The sequence below is a fragment of the Solenopsis invicta genome, chromosome 4, assembly GCF_016802725.1.
Source record: "Solenopsis invicta isolate M01_SB chromosome 4, UNIL_Sinv_3.0, whole genome shotgun sequence".
In the NCBI taxonomy this organism is placed as follows: Eukaryota; Metazoa; Arthropoda; class Insecta; order Hymenoptera; family Formicidae; genus Solenopsis; species Solenopsis invicta.
In genome coordinates this window covers 19,062,035-19,085,109 of record NC_052667.1, presented here as the reverse complement: position 1 = coordinate 19,085,109, position 23,075 = coordinate 19,062,035, and the positions used below count along the sequence as shown (strand labels likewise).

General features: G+C 40.6%; 2 protein-coding genes across 2 annotated transcripts in view; one reads left to right on the top strand and one right to left on the bottom strand.

Annotated features, from left to right (window-relative positions):
* Positions 1–23,075, top strand: part of LOC120357460 — a 121,710-nt gene that overhangs the window by 67,139 nt on the left and 31,496 nt on the right. The gene's annotated exons all lie outside the window — the stretch shown is intronic.
* LOC113005670 overlaps positions 1–23,075 on the bottom strand; it is a 144,312-nt gene that overhangs the window by 120,177 nt on the left and 1,060 nt on the right. The window lies entirely within an intron of this gene.

The window sequence follows — 23,075 nt, the reverse complement described above, 5'->3', positions numbered from 1 at the left end:
TGTTGCTCTTCAACAACGTGTCGTTAGACCAGTACTCAGAATATGTCAGTTTTTTATTTCGCGACATTAATAATTTGACGGCGAGAAAGCAATACATCTCAGGGACAGAAGTGCTTTGATAATTTACGTTAGTAATATTCTCATCAAGGTTATTCCGATAATCGTGTGTTGTGCTGACAATGAAATTTATAAAGTTTTCAGAACAAAATAATTGAAAAAACTCTAAAATCGATGCTGAATAACTAATCGATGCTTTTATTCCCGAATGTCTGGAACTAAACTTATGAATAGTTGGCCGAAATAATTCTTTCGTCCATGTAATTTCTGTGAGATTTCTGCCAGATTTCTGCCAGATTCCGTTGAAGTATCTTCTTCGTGTTCAGACGTGCTGGATATGATTTGCCGAAATCTTTTACAATTTCGGTGCATCTTTCCCGTATCAAATTTAAATTTATTTGCTCATCTTCTGACAGATCCAAAAAATTATGATTTGTGTCAATTCGTCTTTTTCTGTTATTCGACATCTTTTTGAGGGGCGGATAAAATCTGTTTATAAATAATTAATCTCAACAGAGCTACCCAAATTTGACAAACAATAAAACATACCTTTTTATTCCCGAATGTTTGGAACTAAACTGTTCTTGGAAGAAAACTTAAATTTACTATATTCCTGCAGTAAGCATTAACGTAATTCGCACAGACCGTTCGAGCCGGTATCGTAAGACTGATGATCGAGGCATTTGGTTTATTATTGAAGCCCGTAAAAAACAAATGATGCAAAACAAAAGACTCACGCGGCATGTCCAGAGTGAGATACTCTGTGCATAGCAACTGCAGGCGCTTATCATATATACAATTACGCGACATCTAGCGGGAGCGACTATAGTCGCCCGTAGTACCTGAGTGGCATCATATGGAGAGCGACTATAGTCGCTCATAGTAGCGAAAGGGTTAATATCGATTACAAAAACTACACGGAAACATATCGCACGGCCGTAACACTGCCCCCTTTCTTCAAAGTTGTCGTCCCGACAACCAAGCTGGAGGGCTTGTCCTCCCACTAATTCTAAGTTTTTGAGGAAAGAACGATTCCTCGAATCCATCCCCCAAGGTGAGGATTTCCAGGGAAGCACGACGGTCTCCTGCTCTACCCCGGGCCACTGCCACGAATTACCGAGCGCCGCCGTGGTTATTCCCAAACCAACGCCTTTTTGGGAGAAAAAGAAATCTTAGACCGTTTTCCTCTTTTCTGGGACGAAATCTCAATCCCGCAAAGAAGAAATTCGAAGCTAAAGCTATCTCTCTTTCTCTCTCTCTCTCTCTCTCTCTCTCTCTCTCTCTCTCAATGCACTCAAAAAAATTTGAAGAGGAAATGATACACCATGCGTCAATCCTTGTCCTCATTTTTTTCTTTATCAGTTTTCTCTTCTACGAAATTAAATTTTCCTTTATAATTAATACCATTTTTCTGAATAAAACTATTTTTTTGAATAACTTTAATCGCGATTCCTTTTTGTACTGCTAATTTTAAAGAATTTATTCCTTTTAACTGTAAAGTTTGTTTTACAAATCCGTCACACCACGCTGAAATAAATTGTGCACACGCGATCTTATTTTGTACTTTGTGAGAACATTTAGGATAGGCCAAACGCGCTAATCGCTCTAAATCTGAACCTAAAGCAGCTAATTCCTCTCCGTACTTCTGTTTTTGATTAGTAAACTGTACATAATAAGATTGTACCAAAAGCTCCTCTCCAAAACGTAACTCCAATTTCGCCTTTAAATCTAAAAACGTCAAAGATTCTATCTCCGCGATTCCATTAAGAACAGAACGCGCCTTTCCCCGTAAACTCGACGCAAGAGCCACGGTTTTTGTCGAATCACACCAATCATTAGAGCGCGATATTAAGTTAAATTGATTCAAATACTCGCGTAAGGAACACTCCCATCATAAACGTCAGGCTTCAATTTGTAACCTAACCCATAACGCGGATTTTCCGAAAGAGAGACGCCGTTAGTGAGAGGAATATTATTAGAACAACTTAGCTGTGATAATTGTTCGAAGCGAAGTGTCATCTTGACGCGAACGCGTCATCTCTTTGCTGCAAACGAGTAAGAAACTCTGCCTCTCGTTCCTTCTGTAACTTTCTATTCTCTCAAAGTGTAAGAAGCTCCTCGCGAAGAACTCGTAACGTTTTACTTTCGTTGAGTTGTGCCGGCGTTGCAGGACGAGGTCTCTTTCTGGGCTGAATTCCTTCTGTGCACAATGAGGTTGCCGAAGTCATCATCTAACAATTTGTCCGTCAACAATCGGACGAACCCCCAAAATGTTACGTCCGTCGATGGCACATGACACTTATGCGCACTCTCGCACAAAAAGGCACTCGTGTACAGTAAATGATTGAGCAGACTTTAAAGAAACTCAGACGTTTATTGAAACACGTCCGTTACCAAACAAGGCGTCAGACAAAAGCAGCATAACAACAAGCGTCGCTAACAAGCAACCGTCAACTCATTAATATCGAAAAACTACACGGTAACATATCGCACGGCCGTAACACTACACTATAGATAAAGTGTCTTTAACGATTATAGTTAAATCTTAGTGCTAAAATTTATTCATGTAATTTTATATATCTTTTCAAATTGATAAAATTGTATACCAAATAAATTTTTCGGTCATAATACAGCTATAAGTTGAATAAGAATTAGTAATATCACGTTTGTTAAATTGAAAATCAGTTTAATAATAAATGATGCTAACTTGCATTCGAAAGTGAGATCCCTTTTTCTCGTAAAATTTAATTTTTTTTTATTTTTTCAAAGTTTAATTAAAATAATTATCAAAAAAGTAAGTCGGTAAGTGATATAAACGCGTAAATTAAGTTAAATAAGTATTTTACATGTCTGAACTTTATTATATCAACATGTTCAATCTAATTTCTTTCTCACATCAAGATAAATATATTGATATTAGCTTGAGGAGAGGCTGGCGGAAGGGAGGGGAGTAAGTTAGCGACAAGATGTTGGAAGGAAATAAGGGGGAGAAAAAGAAGGGAGTGAAGTTATTGGAGTGGGAGAAGGAAAGAAAAGAATTTTTTGAGGAAAGAGATAAGGGGTGGTAGAAGTGGAGAAGAGAAGAGAGATGAGAAGATTTGATTTCGGGGAAGTAGAGGAGAAGGATAGAGAGAAGCAGAAGAAGAAGAGATGAGAGAGAATTGTTGGATCGAGATATAAGAGATGGTATAGGAAGGTGAAGGAAAAGGATTCCGGAATATTTGAAGAAAGAGTGTGCGGAAAGTAGATAGAAAAGAATAGCGAAATATATGGAAGTGGGAGTAAGAGAGAGGGTGTACTGGGAAAATAGCAGGCTAGACTGTATAGGATGTATGGAAGAGAAGAGATATGGGAGCATGTGTGGGAGGAATGTGGAAGATGGGGAGCAAGGGGACATGGAAGGAACGGGTAGAGCAGGTATTAGAGGGTGGAAGGGGGAGGAATGGATAAAGAAATTAGAGAGTTTCAGGGAAGGGAGTGGAATGGGTGATGGGAGTAGTGGAGGGGAAGAACGGGAGAATAGAGGGAAGGTAAGAAGGAGAATAAGGAAGAAGAAGATGGAAAAGGAATGGAAGAAAGAGGGATGAAAGAAGAAAGGAGTGAGAGAGGGGGGACAGGAGAGGGATAGAGGGAAAAGAGAAAAAGGAGGAGAGAGAAAGAGAGAGAGAGACTGATTGACTGATTGACTGACTGACTGACTTGGCTTTATTAACATTCTAAGGATCTGCCCTCTAAGAATATGTACAGTAAAGCAAAATCGACATATACAAAAAATTAACAGGAAAAACTACACTTGAATACAAAACAATAATATAAGCAATAATTGAAAAGAACAGAATACAGAACTAAAGAACAAAGAATAATGCAAAATTAAACGAGAAGATTAAGAATAATATACAAAATAAAGATTTAAGACAACGTAATGTTGAGAGAGACAGAGAGAGAGACTCTTGGGTGTTGTATCAGCTGAGCGCAGCAGGCGCCTCACGAGACACTCGAGCGTAGCGGTGAATGCGCCGTCCCTGCGTACATACATGTATTACCACAAAGTGTTTACAGATCAAAGAGATCAGTTCGCAGCAATCACAGAGGTCAAGCAACGTTCACCGAGGTTGCAACTTGGTGACCGCGTGAAAATAAAAAAAAAAAAAATTCTTAAGAAAAAACCTCAATATTAAAAAAAAATTTGTTTAATGTAAAAAAGAGCATGAATCCACTAATTTTAATGTTTTTGAAAAATTTTTTATTGCAAAAGTTTTAAAATGTTTTTTTAATATTGTTTAACTTATTTATGCTTCGTTAAAAAAAATGTTTCTTTAACGTTTAATAAATGTTAAATGTTAAAAAAATGTTTTTTTTAAATGCTTAAAAAACCTTTTTTATAATATTTAAAAATAGGATGTCTATGAGAGTTTTAACCAAGGTGCTCTGAGGGGGGAGGTGAGGTGTGCGGGGGAAATGTAGCTGCGGGGGTATGGAGAGGAGGGTAATGACGTCACCCCTGAGACTTATCCTTATCTTTGTTTACATAAACAATGATAAGAGTTATTTGTTTACATAAACAGGGATAACCGTTATCTGTTTACATAGATAGTGATAACCGTTATCTGTTTATGTAAATAGATAGCTGTAGAGGTGGATGGGGAAACCCTTGGTGCCTGATTTAGAACTCTCATAATATACAGGGTGAGTCATTTTAGTCTATGGACCCAAATATCTTCCAAATAACGGTATCTACAAAAAAATGGTTTAGATAAAAGTTGACCAGGACAGAGGGGGTCATTCAATTGTACCATTGGTTTTGACCTTGAGGTCAATTTTGAAGGTTATTTCAAGGTCACGATGGTTTTTTTAAATGGGACACCCTATTTTTGACTGCGGATTTCCAAAGAGCGGAACATAAAACTTGTCTTATGAAAAAATTGTTTTTGCGACCTTGGAAAAGTCAAAAATGAAGGTGAAATGCCTGAAAAACGATCTGGTGTACTTTTTCTGAAATGACGTGATTTTCTGGGTAACACAAATGTGCATAATGCTTAAACAAAGTCAATGAATTGTAAAAGTGTTAATCACTTTGACTAGCTTGACTTTGAGGTCAATTTTCAAGGTTGTTTGAGGCTCATAACACATTTTTTGATTAGTAAACCCTATTTTTGACCGCAGAACCTGTTTCTTGACAATAGGCTCTTAAACAATGGCACTTTTTACATGAGCATAGGGATTTTTTAGTTTTTCGACCTGACCTTTTGAAGGTCATATCAAGGTCATATCAAGGTCAAAAGCACTTTCATCTTACTTTTAGCGTTACCCGGAAACAACGACGTGGACGTAGTAAGTTCTGTTTCCTTTAGGGTGCTTGATTATCGTGAGTCCCCTTGCCTCTCACGTCAGGGTGTTTGATTATCGTGAGTCCCCTTACCTCTCACGTCGGGGTGCTTGATTATCGTGAGTCCCCTTGTTTCTCACGTCGGAGTGCTTGATTATTGTGAGTTCCCTTGCCTCTCACGTCGGGGTGCTTGATTATCGTGAGTCCCCTTGCCTCTCACGTCGGGGTGCTTGATTATCGTGAGTCCCCTTGCCTCTCACTGACACTGTAATTTAAATGAATTACCCACGGAGTAATTGTTCAAAATTACCTCCGTTGGCTTCGAGACATAACTGCAATCTGTTTTGAAAACTATCCACAGTTCTAAGCAGGGTAGCTCTAGAAATGGCTGCACAAGCTCTACGAATGCGGTCCATGAAATCATCTCTTGTGGTTGGTCGTTCAGCAAAAACATTTTTCAAGTATCCCCATAAAAAGAAATCAGGCGACGTCAAATCTGGTGAGCAAGAAGGCCATTCAACTGGACCCCTTTGTCCAATCCATCTGTCATTGTAACTGGCATTTAAAAAGGCACGTACAATGAGTGCATAATGCGGTGCAGCACCATCTTGTTGAAGCCACATTCTTGCTCTTGTTGCTAAGTCAACATCTTCTAATAAGCCTGATAAGTGATCTCTTAGCAACGATAAGTAACTGTGTCTATCAACGTTCTCTTCAAAAAAATAAGGTCCAATCAAATAACCATTTACAATGCCGCACCACACCATAATACTCCATCGATTTTGATGATCTATTGGCCTATACCAGTAGGGATTAACATCTGACCAATAATGGCAGTTGTGTCTATTAAGTTGTCCGTCACTATAAAATTTAGCCTCATCTGAGAAAAGCACATACCTAAAAAAATTAGGATCATCGTGTAACATTTCTAAAGCCCACTGGCAAAAAGCAATACGCATCAGATGATGATTAGGCTGTAAAGCCTGCGTAAGAGTGATGTGGAAAAGGTGATAATTTAGAGCTCTTAAAATTCTAACAACAGTTCTTTGTGGTATACCTATTTCCCTTTCAATCTGACGAGTACTAACATGAGGATTAAGGTGAAGTATTGCTAAAATAGTTACAACTCTCGCATCATTTTTCTCATATTCATGATGTTGACGTTGACGAACAAAATGTCCATTGCAAGCTCTTTGGACTAAACTACGTATTGTCGTATCAGTTGGATGTCTGCTTTCAGGAAAACGTTGAGCATAAAGCCTTGATGGTGCATTGTAATTGCTATGACACTCCCCTAAAACTAATATAATATCAACAATCTCATTAGGACTATAATCAGCCATTCTGGAAAGGTAACTTGTGAATGTAATTACCTACATACCCTGTATTTGGAATTTTTAAATTTAAGCAACTTTAAATAGTAAATTTTTCAATTATGCAGAAGTGAGTAAGGAAGAAAAACAATAAAACTCTATTATAACAATAATTATAAATCTTAAATCAAACGTAATTGTTTAGTTTTTTTCAATCGTTGATTATTAGCATTAGGTATCGCAGTGCTGTCAGCTATTTGCAACTTTCGGCCGGATTCTTCGACGCACGCCTATTGCTCCCCTCCCACCGCCCGCTTAACTAAGGAGCGCGATACATCGTCTCAGAACCGTGCGTTACGCCGCCCGGCGGCGCCGTTGCTAAGGCGCGAACGGTGGGAGGGGAGCAATAGGCGTGCGTCGAAGAATCCGGCCAAAAGTTGCAAGTAGTAATGTTTAAGCATTATGCACATTTGTGTTACCCAGAAAATCACGTCATTTCAGAAAAAGTACACCAGATCGTTTTTCAGGCACTTCACCTTCATTTTTGACCTTTCCAAGGTCGCAAAAACAATTTTTTCATAAGACAAGTTTGATGTAAAATTTTCCGCTCTTTCGAAATCCGCAGTCAAAAATAGGGTGTCCCATTTAAAAAAACCATCGTGACCTTGAAATAACTTTCAAAATTGACCTCAAGGTCAAAACCAATGGTACAATTGAATGACCCCCTCTGTCCTGGTCAACTTTTATCTAAACCATTTTTTTGTAGATACCGTTATTTGGAAGATATTCGGGTCCAAAGATTAAAATGACTCACCCTGTATATTTATAATTTGCGGCGCGCAATATCGCGGGCCTAAAATTCGCGATAATTATTCGTGGTCCTGACGCGGCATTTGCGGAACTGAACGCCGCCGCCGCCGCGCGTGCAAGAGACAAAGAAATAAATTTGCTCACCCTCTCGTCCTCCACCTCGTTTTCACCTGTAAAGGTGGTGGTGCCCGAAGAGGATTACCGGGGGAGGCTGCCCGGATTGTGGGAACAAACCCTTTGACAAAGACGTTTATTCACGTCCCTCACATCATTTTTTCTCACTCACAATGTTCACTAATCGAGAGCACGACTACGACTGAGGAACAAAGGGCTGTGCGAGAGCATCCTTCGTCGCACCGCGTTTTTACATTTAATCGCATGTATATAGAATGACGAGTATCTTTTATACGACCGATTGGGACCGATTGTCCAGAATCAATTCCCTCAGCCATTCTCGTTTCTTGATATGTATACGTGCCCCTTGATACGTATACAATGTTTTCGCCATTCTCAGCACCGAGCACGGCCGTTGTAATCAGCTGTCTCGCTTTCCGGTACGGAACCATCCCGTCGTTCCATCGTAATTCATGATGATAGGCAGCTAACCAAGAGCGATCCGATGTAGGTTTTGCAGAAACGCGCATACATGTCATACAGAATGGCCCATTTGTTTTTACCAAAATCTAAATTTATATCCTCTCTTGGATAACACTCAGAGTTTAGATAGAGTTTCATGTTAATCAAATTGCAATAATTGAATCGGCTCATGTCCTTGGCCATAGTACGTTTTTAACCGGTTTGCAGAGCAAAGATGACGTATCGCGGCTTCTCGAGCTGAGTAGCGATCTTGATAGCCCATGAATGCTTGGTCGTGTGTTGCAAAAGCGGATACTCGTACAAATCCCACGAGCAAAACGCCATGGTCAGGTAATGTCCGTTCTCCAATGTGCGCAACATCAAAAGTTTATTTATCGCACTCAATGACACATGTGACATTCGCCATTGAATCTTAAACAACTGGAGCAAAGGCTCCAACGCCGAATTGTCCGTCAGGCAATTGTCATCGTTGCGAGCTCGTATCAAGATCAACTCGTGACAAGCGTTGATCATTGTGCGTTCATAATTTTCGCAGAATCCCAATAGCATGTTGAACGGTACGCAAAAGTTGAAGTAGCCATCAGCACTAGTCATCTGTTCTTCCTAGCCAGCATTTCGTAGAATCATGTTTTTATCGGATAACAACGTTACATAGTTTGTGAACATGCTGGTTATGCGTACGTTTCTATTTCGGTGAATTTCGACGCCGTCCAATTTATAGAGAATTTCATCGAACATGAACGCGACGCTAATACCATGTCAATGCCCTTCTCAGTCGGTCTTGTCATGAACAACTGTCCCTCGATGTATAGGAAGCTCTCACACGGCAACGTATACAAATCTTGTTGTTGTATGGGTATTCTTATCTCGTCGCTGTGCCCGAACGTTGTGTTCGCATGAGTGTATAAGCATGAATCTCAATCTTGATGATTTGATCGTTAAAGATTGGCTCGTCTTCAATATTTAGAATATTAGTTATTTTTGTAGTGCGAATCCCAGTGATTGTAAAAATTTAAGGTTTGATGCACTGAGCTTCTTGTTCACAGCTGATCGATTATCGATCGGCGTCATCCTTGTAAAGAATACGTTACTTCTCTGCGCTACGTTGAATACGAGCATCACGTTTGCCTTTGAACGTGCAACCTAATTGTTATTTCTTCTCCGCGAAGGTCCAGCAATTGTCCGTTTTGGTCGACAACGCGTAAGATAAGAGTCGTAACGCTCCGTACAACGATTGGCAGGTAAATGATCTGTGCCGGCCTTTTCCCCAATTTATATCCTGGCGCAACGCTGGGTGAAAATTCGTGGATTGTGTGCACACGCGCACCGTTGCTGTGTGTACCCGCGGTTATGCTACATTCTATGCGAATAATGTTCACATTCATAATGTTGATCGACACGTCCGATTCGTACCATCTTCGCGATTGCAGTACATGTTTCGACGAGAATCCCAGCAGCGATCCAATACTGTTGAGTTTATTAAAGTTTATTGTGTATGCACATTTAATCTTACACTTCATTGTGTTATAGTTTGCGCGGATCACTATCGGGAACTCTGTTTCTTCAGCATCATCATCGTCGTTGTTGTCGCGGACAGTGGCAATCGTGCCATCGGCATCGCGTCGTGGACGTTTCTGCGAAATTGCGTGTTTCAAAAATTTGTTTATGGCCCGTAGTTTGTACGATCCTTCGGGTATTGTCATTTCCGTGTCGTTTTCGCCGAAATAAAATTTATTGTTCGAGGCGTTCACATTCGGTATCGTGTGATAAGTCTCGAAGAACGTTAGGCCGAGCTCATAGTCGCCATCGGTTAAATCTATAGCTGAAAAATAATATGCAGCAAGAATGCTGCTCTTTCCGCTCAGCGTTAACGTAAATGACATGACTGAAAAGATGCTTGACGAATACTGAGACTTTGCGACACCACGTCGGTCATTTTAAAAGTCTACAGTCTGAAGAAACCGCAAGCACTTGTCCGCAGAAACTTTGATTGTACGTCTGATAGGACGTTGGATTGTACTCGATTGTAACATTGTTTCCGTAATATCGCACCAGATTTTGAGGCGGTCGGAGATTGCCGAAACTATCGAAATATTTTACGCGGTTGCTCCTCTTTGCATATGCGACCCAATGAGTCCTGGAGCCTGTGGTATCATCCAAATTGATGATACCGCTTTCGTTTCAAAGCGCACCATTCGTTGGTAAAGTGTCACGCATGAAAACGCCTCTAAAATACGGTATGTGCATACGTCTCGCCAGCTGATTCAATTGCACGTCGGTGGTCACGCCCGTAAGCAATTGTGTTATTGTCTTCTCGGCGTTGTTTTTTTTTGCTGATACACTTTGTCCGCGTTTGTATGGGTCCAGACGTAATCCTCTTCCACGCTTATACAGAGCGAGATGTAGCCCGCGATCTTGTTCCATCGCGCGATTGTGACGTTGCAGCTCCTCGAGCTGATGTCGTGCAGCTTTGCTTTTGTTTACCGCTTTCGCTACACCGGCTGCACCGCGAGAAGATCCGATCGCGCCCAACACGGGCAAAATCGGCAACAGACCGCCTCACTTCGCCAACTGAAGTATTCGTTTTTTCTTTGTCATTGTTTTCCTCTTTCTCGTTTTTATATTTATGCCGATTTTGGTCCTGGCCTTCATCACGGCTCAAACGGCTGCAACGGCGGCTTTTTCGCCGATAGTCAAATCTCTCGCGATTACGCGTCCCAGCGCTTTATCAGCGAGCACCTTGTCCGCCGCGTGTCTATCGATGAGTTCGTTGCTAAGAGAATACGCAATATCGTGTTCGCGGCATGCCGCGTCCAATGGATTTACGCCTCTGTCACCTCTGGCCTATCGTTTCTTCAGCCGAGGTCCTGGACCGCAAAACTGATAGCCGGGAATATGTAATTAAAGAAAAACGCGTTTATCGCTTGATTCAGTAGACCTCCAACGCAGCCTTCGCTCGATGCTGACATTCGCCGCAATCCTTAATTCTCGGCGCGGGACCGTCAATGTGTGTCCGCTGCCATGGCTGATTGTAATGCTCGTCGCAGCGACGATACGTTCCAACTTCCGGGTCCGCTTTTATATGCCTCAAAAGCTTGTCCCAAACATGGTTGATGTAGTTGCTATATACGTGTAACAGTAGGACTTTCGGTATATATTTCAACTGCTCAGCACTCAGATCTAAAATATCACAGGGATGTGACAGCGTGAAAAACATTTTTGCTACTGAGCAACTTGCGGTTTCGCGCACCTATAAATAGGCGCTTGACGTATCACGCGAGTTTAGTGTGAATCATGAAATTCGTGCGGAAGTCGCATACGATACGCGTCACAAACTGTGACGAAAAATTGCAAATGATGGGACGCAGCGCGCCGTTGCGAAAGCACGGCAAAATGTTGCCAAGTACCATCCGCGCTATAATTGTGGGACCATCCTCGTGCGGCAAGACTAATGTTCTTATAAGCCTGCTCGAGAGTCCGCACGGTGTACGTTTTGAAAATGTTTATATTTATTCCAAGTCGTTAATGCAACCAAAATATCAATATCTCGAAAATCTGTTGACATCGATCAATGAAATCGGATACTTTACATTCTCAAATAATAGAGATGTCGTTCCGCCGAGCGAGGCGCGTCTGAATTCGATCTTTGTCTTCGACGACGCGATAAGCAGGATGCGATCAGAGAATACTTTTCGATGGGCCGTCACTTGAATGCCGACTGCTTTAACCTGTGTCAAACGTACGCGAGGATACCTAAACATCTGATACCCAATAATGCCAATAATCCTGTTTAAACAAGATGGTACTAATCTAAAACATATTTACAACAATCACGTGAACAACGACATGTCGTACGACGAATTTTGCACATTGTGTCATGCTTGCTGGCAGCGCGAATACGGATTTCTAGTGATAGACAAGGATAGTTTGCTAATGGACGATACAGAAAAGGATTTAACAAGTTCGCGGTACTGCGAAACGATTAGTTGTTCTCGATATCTTGAAAGACGTTCATCATGGCTACTGTCCATAATTTTGAGAAACTCGCAAAAGAGATTGAAAAAACGAGCGAGGCGATCAGGCAAGAAACATCGCGCTCTGAAAACAGGTCAAATCGAGGAAGAGATCGTGATGAAGAGACGTTTCAAGCTTATCGTCAAACCTCTTAAACAGATTGTCGAGGAATCTCAGCCAATTAAAAAAGAAGAAATCAAGGAAGAAAAAATAATTAAGAAAAGACTGAGCGACGACGACGATGACGATTTATACGAATTCTCGAAAGTAACATCGGGAAAAAGAAAACGTTCAAACGTTACGTTGGGTTCACCTATGCTTCATTCTACAGCAATAGAATCGTCGATGGAAACACCGACAGTAACAGCGCGGAAGAAGTTAATTTTCGACGATGAATTATCGTTCGAAACGTCCGCCAAAGAAGTGCAAATGCGAGAAGATGGCAAAGCGTTGTTCGGCCAGCTTGGACCATTGGGACAAAAGTATATAAGCCAGCTCTTTAGTGACGGTGATGTCACTGCTATTGATAAAATGTACGGCGTCTATTTTGATAAGGATGGTGTGAAACTCGGTGATAAAAAATTTAACATCGGTAAAGACGATTCCATATTTATTGACAATGTATGATACGCCGGTACGCCTGGATTGTACAAATTTATTTTCAAGAAATTCCCCAATGAGATCGTATACACCGAAGATGATAAACAGCAATATAAAAATATATTATTGGCAACAAATACTTATAGGCGTAGTTACATAGCCGACAATCCAATCAAAGGAAACAAAGGATACAAGTATAGATACCAGGTGTATGCATAAGTTTTTTCCGGTTTTTTGGTAAAAGAAACACGTAATTTTCAAAAAAAATTAATTTTTTTTTATTCAAAATATTGGCCATCAGCTTCTACACATTTCGCCCATTTTTCAGGTAATTTATGAATATCATGCCAGAAAAACTGCTTGTCTTTTGCGGTAAACCATTTGTCGAGCCATTTTCCAACTTCCTCGAAATTGCTGAAGTGCTGCTCTGCGAGCGCGTGCCCCATTGATGCGAAGAGGTGATAGTCAGATGGCGCCAAGTCTGGGGAATACGGCGGGTGCGGAAGGATGTCCAATCCAAGAAATTTTAAGGTGTCTTTTACTGGTTTTGCTGTGTGAGACGGCGCATTGTCGTGTAACAAAATCACTTTGCCAAGTCTTTTGGCCTATTCCGGTCGTCTTTCGATTAATGCGTAGTTTAAATTAATCATTTGTTGGCGATAGCGTTGTATATTAACGGTTTCGCCGGGCTTCAAGAGTTCATAATACACAATACCGCTCTGGTCCCACCAGACACAGAGCGTGGTCTTCTTGCCGAAGCGATTTGGCTTTGGTGTTGATGGACCGGCTTCGTCAGGTGAAAGCCACGATTCTTTCCGCTTCGGGTTTTCAAAATCCATTTTTTGTCACCCGTCACAATTCGATACAAAAATGATTTCCTTTCGTGGCGTTGAAGCAGCATTTCACAAGTGACTTTGCGATTTTCCATTTGACGTTCATTCAAATTGTGTGGGACCCATTTACTTACATTATTTCCCATTGCTCGTAAACGTCTGCTAATTGTTTCTTGTGATACATGTAATGCTTCTGCTAATTGCCGTTGAGTTTGAGTTGGGTCATCATCCAGTAACTCCTGCAATTGCTCGTCTTCGCATTTTTGTGGTCTACCAGAGCGCTCACTGTCTTTCACATTGAAATCACCACTTTTAAATTGTTGAAACCATGTCTCACATGTTCTAATCGATGCGTGTTCATCGGAGCGTGTTCACCATATGTTTCTACCAGCAAACGATGACTTTCAACATCCTTTTTCTTTTGATTAAATAAAAAAAGCAATGCGTGCCGCAAATGTTGTTTTACAGGCACAAAACTCGACATGATCACTGAACAATAAAACAAAGACGCTAGTTTTTGGCGGACTCAACTTGTGTGTGTTTGTAGTTCTATGTCAGACGAACAAAATAACGTATGTGTCCAATTAATACGCTGCGTACTTTTCGCTGGCGCCATCTCTTAGTGAAACCGGAAAAAACTTATGCATACACCTGGTACATTATCGGCCCCCTTGTGTCTACGCATAAACGTGGAAAAAGCATGGTACCATCTATCATAAGATTGACCAATAACAAGATTGATTACGTGCACGATCCCAACGAGCTGGTGGGATCGATTCCGATTGCTTGACGCTTCATATAGAGCCGGCAACGATGCTCACGGCAACGAGATGTTGTCCATCATCGAGGAACTTCGCAAAGCCGGTATAATTATAAATTAATCGCATATTCGCGAAACGAGTCAGACAGGAGGCTGACTTTGTTCGAAAAGGATGTGCGAGCATTACGATAAAAATAAGCGGTAATGAACGTCGTAAAGACGGGTACGAATGTCTGACAAATGATTTTAAACGGTTCTTAAGTAAATAACAAATGGTTGGGGAACGGTTGACAGATAAATATCACGCGGCTCAGGATTGTCATGAAAAAACTCGAGATCGAGTATTAGATGGTTATCGGACGATTGTAAATCGAGTTAAGAATGAGTGCGTAAAATTATCTAATTGATAGAAACCGGAAGACAAAGAATGTTTACTAAAGGATGATAGAAAATAACCGAAGCTGATATAAATTACATCGCGAGTATACGCACCAAAAACATGAGTTCATTAAAGAAAATTAGCTCCGGGAGACGACGTCTCGTGGAAGATTTACACGCTCCAGCAAGACGACATTTTCCAAGAAGACGTGTTATAATCAAAGGATTTGACGATCTGTGGCAAGCTGATATCGTCGAGATGCGTCCATATTCGAATGTTAACAAAGGCCATCATTATATACTAACGGTCATTGATGCTTTGATCAAATTTACATGGGCAGTAGCGATGAAGAGCAAGAGAGGAAAAGAGACGGCTGACGTCATCGCCGAGATAATTTGTAAGAGCGGAAGATGTCCATGCAACTTGCAAACAGATATGGGCAAAAAGTTTTACAACGCCGATGTGCATAAACTCTTGAAAAAGTACAACATTCATCATTATTCCACGTATTCGGTGATGAAAGCATCGATAATCGAGCGTTTTAATAGAACTTTGAAAGAGAAAATGTGGAAAATGTTTACATTGCAAGGATCTTACAAGTAAGTAGAGCTACTGCGTCTGATTTCAGATTACCGCGCATAGCATCGTACGATAGGTTGCATCCATGCGACTAGTGGATGTAACGCCAGAATTGGCTAAAAAACTTCTCGACACGGTGTATAACCATGTTAAGATCGCTGCGCCTGCGAAATTCAAGGTTGGAGCTAAGGTACGTGAGCAAAAACAAGACAATTTTTGAAAAAAACTATACTCCAAATTGGACAACTGAGTTGTTTACGATCGTTAAGTGCAGCATACAAATCCCGTCAAGTATTTATTGGAAGATTATCGCGGGAAAAGCGTCGCGGGTGCATTTTACCCGCGACGAACATGAATTACATCAAGCGAAGTATCCTAATGTTTATTTAGTTCAGAGAATTTTAAAGAAGAAAGGAAACAAAGTTTACGTGAAATGGCTGGGATTCAGTGCATCGCAGAATTCGTGGATAAATAAAAATGATGTTATTTGATTTTGTAAGAAACATATAAATATATATTGTGAACAATAAATACGCGACAATTACGGAGCGGATTCTACTTAATTCTGTTAGTCGCAACGTCACTCGCCTTCGCGAAAATCGGTGACTTTACAATTCTTGTTTGACGCCCGTTTCACCCTTTAGCGCGGCATGAAACTTTTCTGCGTTCCCTATGGATATTCCCTTGGATTCTCGGCTCTGGTCTCCGGCCCAGGGCACGCTCACAGCACAAGTAAGCATCGATCCTCGATCCTGCGGGAGGCCGGCGGTGTCGCGCCCCACTTATTGCCGCTGCCGCTTCCGCATTGGCTGTTATCAGGCGGTTAGATCCTGATGGTGTGCACATTATTCTATTGTTCTGCGCTTCTGACGTCGATAGCGCGCGAGGCCCAAATTCGGCAGGTAATTCTCGGCGTCCCACAGTAGTCACTTTTGTCGATCTGAATGAACAAAATTATTTTATTTAATAAAACATGTAATTAATGTTTGCAAAATTTTACTAAAGGACAACAAATTAATTTTGATGAATACATTATAAATTTTTAATTGACTGCAAAAATTTCTGATTTTTTTCTTAATTATACATTTAAAATTTTTTTATACTCTGAAAAATTATTTTTCTGCATAAAAAAATGCAAAACTGCACCAATTTTTAAATTAATATTTGAGTTATTTCGCCAAACGCAAAATATTGTTTCTCGTCGGACTTCGCATATCAGACCTTAAAATGAATACAAAATCTAAAGTTGCGAATAGTTGCAGCTAAATTGAATTTTAAATCATTATTAAGAAGTAACTTAATAATTTTATTCAACTTATATGATCAATCCATATCAATCCCAACTCTATCAAACTTAGAAAATATTAAAAAAAGGTAGCAATTGTTAAAACCATAAACCTTGACCTATATTCAAAAAATTCTTACTATTTTTATTACATTATAAGTTGCTTACTTACTTATATTTGTAGGATCCATAGCCAGAACATACAAAATGTATCCATTCAGCATGATCTCGCTTATTGAAATAAAGGTGACCGCGAGCCGTGATAAGCAGGGACGCGCTAAGACTTGCAGAAACAGGTTCTATCAAGTACTTCCCATTTGATTTAAAAATTATTTATTTTTAGATTTTATATTTTCAAATGTTCATTTTTATGCAATGAAAGAGTTTAAAATGTTCAATCAGATTTTTGACTTTTGTTTGCTCAGGTTAGCAAAAGTGACAACTGTGCGTCCCCGGGAACTGATATTGGCCGGTCTTGTCTCCGGTGGCATATGGCCGCCGCCTCAGGCTCGTGACGCCTCCTCTGCACGGTTTTAGCTATCGTCTCGTTCTCGTTCTCGCCTTTGCGCGTTGGTTTGCATGGCTTTACGCCACTTCCGCTTGCAGAATGGTATTAAGCCGTTCCTGAAAAATTAACTTCTGACAGACAAGGTTTTTGTTCGGCGGCGAACGGAAAAGACAGTGTGAGTGGTACAACCTGCGAGCCCCCGCGTCTCAGGATGCTCTGTGAGTCCTTCGGCGAAGTTCCTGGATTCTTGTTTCGTCCTCGGTGCTTCCGGGTGGACAAGATGTTTTACTAGTGCAAGGTGTTTTCTCGCAGTCACCTGCTGTCTCCTCGACGGACCTACCGCCTACTTCAATTTAATAGCGCGCGCAGAGACGGAACAGGGACAAACACACACACTTAAACGGTCGCGCCAACGGAATCGCGCCTGCTCCCGATCCGGAAGGACGCAGCATCCGTGTCGCGCTTTGCGGTCAGGCCATACGGCCCTTATGATGGACAACAAACGCAAGTTGCACCGTCACAATATATATACGAGGTGTGATCAAAAAGTAAGGTGACTTTTTGAATTTTGCGCGCTCTGTGCACACTAATTTCAAATTTTTTTTTGTTGTATTGGTACACGATCATATGTTCACAGTTTTGACTATACAGCATGTGTTGTTTTTATGTGAGAGGCATAAAGGTTAGACTCGTGTTTGCGTGCTCGGCAATTTTTTGCTGTTGAAAATAATGGAGCAGAGAGTTTGTATTAATTTTTGTGTAAAAAATGGTATTGTTCATTGTAAAGTGTTCAAAAACTCTTGAAATGTTTACAGTGGCGTACGGTGAGTCAACTTTGAGCAAAAAAAATGTTTATAAATGGTATAAGTTATTCCAAGAGGGCCGAGAAAATGTTAACGATGAACCTCGCTCTGGACGCCCCAGCACGTCAAAAACCGACAAAAATGTTCAGGAAGTGAAAGAAATTGTGTTGAAAAATCGTCGAATCACGATTAGAGAAACAGCTAATGATCTTAATATATCGTTTGGCTCATGCCAATCAATTTTAACGGATGTTTTGGGTATGACACGTGTGTCAGCGAAATTCGTTCCAAAACTGCTTAATTTTGATCAGAAGCAGCGTCGCATGAACATCGTTCAAGACATGTTGAACGACGTCAATGATGATCCTGATCTGCTCAAAAGGGTTATAACTGGTGACGAAACATGGGTATATGGTTATGACGTCGAAACCAAAGCCCAATCATCCCAGTGGAAGAGCCCAGGAGAGCCAAGACCGAAAAAGGCACGCCAAGTTCGTTCGAATGTGAAGGTTTTGCTCACAGTTTTCTTTGATTGGCGTTGTGCATCAAGAATTCCTACCACAAGGTCGTACGGTAAACAAGGAGTATTACCTTGAGGTTATGCGGCGTTTGCGTGAATCAATAAGAAAAAAACGTCCGGAAGTGTGGAAAGAAAATTCATGGATTCTGCACCATGATAATGCATCTGCGCACACGTCGTTACTAGTGAGTACTTTTTTGGCCAAAAACAATACTATCATCATGCCTCAGCCACCGTATTCACCAGACTTGGCCCCCTGCGACTTTTTCCTCTTCCCAAAATTGAAAAGGCCTATGAAGGGACGAATATTTGCCACGATTGAGGAGATTAAGGCTGCATCGCTGGAGGAGCTCAAGGCAATACCCAAAAGTGCATTTCAGAAATGTTTTGACGACTGGAAAAAGCACTGGCACAAATGCATTGTATCAGAGGGGGATTATTTTGAAGGGGATAACATAATTTTGGATGAATAAATGAATATTTTTTTATAAAAATGAAAAGTCACCTTACTTTTTGATTACACCTCGTATATATATATATACGAGGTGTGTTCAAAAAGTATCGCGAATTTTGTGTTTTTTCAAAAATTATTTATTTATTCATGAATATCTATTTTGTCCCCTTCAAAGTAATCCCCATGAGATATTATACACTTTTGCCAACGGTTTTTCCAATCTTCGAAGCACTTCAAAAAATCATTTTTTTTTATCTTGTTCAGCTCCTCCTTCGATGCCGTCTTTATCTCGTCAAGCGTAGCGTAACGTCGTCCTTTCATGGGCCTCTTCAGTTTAGGGAACAAGAAAAAGTCACAGGGGGCCAGATCTGGGGAATACGGTGGCTGCGGCATCATTAGTGTGTTGTTTTTGGCCAAAAAGTCGCGCACAAGCAACGATGTGTGAGCAGGGGCATTATCGTGGTGCAAAAGCCAATTTTTGTTCTTCCACAAATCCGGGCGTTTCTGGCGGATTGCTTCGCGCAAATTGCGCATAACTTGCAGGTAATATTCCTTATTGACCGTTCTACCCTGTGGCAAGAACTCATGATGCACCACGCCCCTGCAATCGAAGAAAACTGTCAGCAAAACTTTCACATTCGACCGAACTTGGCGCGCTTTTTTCGGTCTTGGTTCGTGCGGCAGCTTCCATTGAGATGATTGAGCTTTGGTTTCCACGTCATAACCATAAACCCACGATTCGTCACCAGTTATGACCCTCTGGAGCAAATTTGGGTCGTCGCGGACAGAGTCCAACATCTCATTAGCAATGTTCATGCGATGCTGTTTTTGGTCGCAATTGAGCAATTTTGGTACGAATTTCGCGGCGACCCGTCTCATGCCCAAATCATTGATAAAAATCGAATGGCACGAGCCAATCGATATGTTTAGGTCCTCAGCAACTTCTCTAACGGTGATTCGACGATTGGCCAATACCATTTTCTCCACTTCATTAATTTTTTCGTCTGTTGTTGAAGTGCTTGGGCGTCCGGCACGCTCTTCGTCGTTCACATCTTCTCGGCCTTCTGAGAACATTTTGTACCACCGATAAACGTTGCTTCGGTCCAAGGTAGCTTCTCCGTATGCCACAGTCAACATTCGGAATGCATCCGCGCACTTAATTTCGTTTTTCACACAAAATTTGATACAGGTTCTTTGATCCATTTTTTTGAATAGGTAAAAATCGAAGACGATCCAAAACACGTGCAAGCAAAGCAGCTGTCAACAATTAAGTGAACATTCAAAATGGCCGAGCTTGTCGGCATAAGTGAGAGACATGAGTACCAACATAACGCCACAAAAAGATCGAAATTCGAATATACGTAACCCGCGAAAATTCAAAATTCGCGATACTTTTTGAACACACCTCGTATATATATACATATATATATATATATATATATATGTGTGTGTGTGTGTGTGCGTGTGCGTGTGTGTGTGTGTATATGTGTGTGTGTGTGTGTGTGTGTGTGTGTGTGTGTGTGTGTGTGTATATATATATATATATATATATATATATACAGGGTGTCCGGGAACTAGGAAACTTACCGCTTTGAGAGTATAGAGGAGATGAAAAATGACAAAAAATTCTTATACCATTTTGCGATATTTGCAATAACTATCGAGTTATAAAATAAAACGTCTAAGCCAATATGCGGTGACACCGCGTCATCGCGCCTAGCTCGTAGGTAACGGCGCACGGCAGGACAGGTGACGCGTCCTTGTTTGAATTTGCACGGCGCCACGGTCTAAATCCGCCGCACAGCGTGTACACTGAAAAAATCAAATGTATTATTTATCAAATGTGTAAGGAGAAGCTTCAGCTAAAATAACACATTTGATTTTTGCAGTGTATGTACACGCGGTGAGGCAAATTCAGACTGTCGCGCGGTGCCAATTCAGACAACAACGCGTCACCTTTCCCGCCGCGCGCCGTTGCTTACGAGCTAGGCGCGATGGCGTCGCATCACATTGGCTTAGACGTTTTATTTTATAACTCAATAATTATAACAAATATCGCAAAATGTTATAAAACTTTTTTGTTCCTTTTTATCTTCTCTATATTCTTAAAGCGGTAGGTTTCTTAGTTCCCGGACATCCTGTACATGGTTTTATACGACGGTTTTAAAATACGTTTTCTGAGTAATCTCGTTGTTGTGAATAATATTACCAAGTGCCTTGGTGGTCAAACTGACTAAGACGCTCTTTCCGGATAGTTGGGAGATTCAAACCCTGGTCTAACTTTGAACGTATGCATGTTTGACGGCGAGTTAATTCTATGTTGTCATGCAAACATCGCTTATAATCTTCAAAAGTAATAGTTCGCGCTACTACATTATTCTTTACACCTTTCGTTTTTTTCGTATCTTTTTCCTTCTACTCTCACCGCATACGTTTTCGCTTTTAGTCCTACAAATTCGGTCATAATCATACCACAATTCTCATCCTTTATTAGCACGGGAACCTTCTTATTCGCGAGAGGCATATTATATACGTTGTCCGCGGGATAATCGCTCGTGTCGTATCTCGTGATATCACGTTTCATATCCATGTACACATCGTCGCACTTGATAACATACACAAGACTGTCTGTATCCGTGTAAGCTATGTTACATTTATTTTGATACAAAGAAAGCATATAGTCGTAGTGAAATTCGTATAGACAATTTTTTGAAACGTCGAGTATGCACATACCGACATATATGGGTTTGTCGAATTTTACCGAGAGTTTACGCAATTCGACGGCAAATTAGTTTTCAACAAAGACGCTACGACTATAAAAATTCAGAGCAGCGATCATAGCTTTTGCCCCGTAACGGCTTTTCCATTGCGTTACTAATTTAATATCAGCGTGATTACATACATTTTCCATTGTTTTACCAAAAACTGTATTATTCATCAATTTATATAAATTTTTTTCGAAATCGTTTTTCGCGATTGTTCAAAATTCTGCATTTAGTTCTGTATAATTTTTGGGCCAAGTGGATTGAGCGAATTGAAGTACGCGATGTATTTTTACGATTCGAAGCCCATGACGCGTGCACTGTTGAAGATTGTGGTAGTGGATGACGTAATGCTTTTTATCATGCACTGTCGCTAAAAGCTTATATTGCCTTGACCCTGGAGGCTTATCGCTCGAAGGACAGAACAGTCACTGTGTTGATTGTGCAGATAATTCTCATAAGCAAGGTCGACTTCCAGTATATAGCCGGTGTCCAAGTCCAATGCGATCGCGTTTACATCAAAATTGTCAACGTTTTCGACCCATTTAAAGTCACCGTATGGCAACGGTTGACACGTTGCCCACCCATAAAAGTTATTCACATCGTAATATTAATAATGTGTTGATGATTTTGACGGATCGTACGATTTCATGTACTTATTATTGGCCTGTGCATATCTGCCCGAGCATTGGCTTAATCCATCACGAATCCCACGTTCCACGTAAAGTAACATTTCTATGTCTGTGAGCAATCTTATACCTGTTTTTTTCAACATTGCATCCCATGTATAGCCTGGTAATGTATAATAATGCGCAAGGTTCAAATTGTAACTCTGCATGCTTTTATCGCGAAATTGTTCAAAAATGTCGGCTAGTAATAAGACATCCGTTTTCAAATATAAATCGTTATATTTGCCCAGGGTTTCAATTGCGAACCGCTATCATACGTTCTCGGCATGAGCGTAATCATGCTCTGATATCGTCTGCTCAGTGAGCGAACTGTAGAATAATTCACGCCGTGGTAAACGCGTTTTTAAAACCTTGTCGACATCATCAACGTACTCATGGAAAGACGCCTTTGCGTTTGAGCAATTCAAAATCCTCGTTCGATAACGAGGAAAATTCAGAACAAGTAATTTTTAATTGATCAATATTTAGAAATGACGCCAATTTTTCGAGACTCAACTTAAGAATTTATATGAATTAATGAATCGAAATCGTATACAATTTTGTACTTCGCCCGATTCTGTTCCTACGCCAGTAGCTGCGACATGTTTAGTATACAAAATATATTTTTCTTTATTTACGGTAGTAAATAAATCTTGCCTTCAAACGCGGTAGAAATTTCTTTTATTATAAAATGCGCGTCGTAACCGCTCAAATTATGAAAAACGACCGGAATAATGTACATATTCTTATAATTTAAATCACATTTATTATGAGCGGGACCGCGATACTTGCCGGTCAGATAACAAT